The sequence below is a fragment of the Theobroma cacao genome, chromosome 4, assembly GCF_000208745.1.
Source record: "Theobroma cacao cultivar B97-61/B2 chromosome 4, Criollo_cocoa_genome_V2, whole genome shotgun sequence".
Taxonomy (NCBI): Eukaryota; Viridiplantae; Streptophyta; class Magnoliopsida; order Malvales; family Malvaceae; genus Theobroma; species Theobroma cacao.
In genome coordinates this window covers 21,275,087-21,275,757 of record NC_030853.1, presented here as the reverse complement: position 1 = coordinate 21,275,757, position 671 = coordinate 21,275,087, and positions in this window count along the sequence as shown.

Here is a 671-nt window from a genome sequence, read left to right as displayed (position 1 = left end):
GTCCATCTTGTTATCCACTTGATGTCAAAGTTTACGAATCCTTGACTCCCAAGCCAATTTCAACCCATAGATTTCTCCCCACAATTCCACTCTATAAGAAGGATGTAAACCCAAATTTATTACAAATCCATTTATCCAAAAGACTTCATGACACCGAATAACCCCACTAGTAGTGGCTTTACGGATTGAGTGTTGGAACGCCCCATTTGTGTTTAGAGTTACCCATCTAGAAAGGGGAGTTTGCCAGCCAACAAGAGTCTCTTTCTTATGTACCAAAGATCCAATTAAACTGTCCAGCTCAGTAAAAGAGATACGTGTTGAAATCGACATACTTTGAATCAAATGCAAACGATTCACAGAAACGGCTTTGCCTTTAAAAATAAAAACATTGCGCCACTTCGACGTAAGCCAACAAGTAATGCCAAAGATGGTGACCCACGAACAAACAAACAGTTGTCATTTAAATTTGCAGACAACCAGTGCGTTAATGACAATGTAAAAAAGCACTTTTTGTCTCTGGAAGGAACAAGCCAAGACCACACCATCAATCTATATCATTTCCACTTAGGGAATTTCACTTAAATCTTACCCATTTTTTATAAGTAACAATCCCCTAATATCTCTGCAAGAAATTTAATATATCTTCGGTAGAAAAATTTCTTTTAGAAATA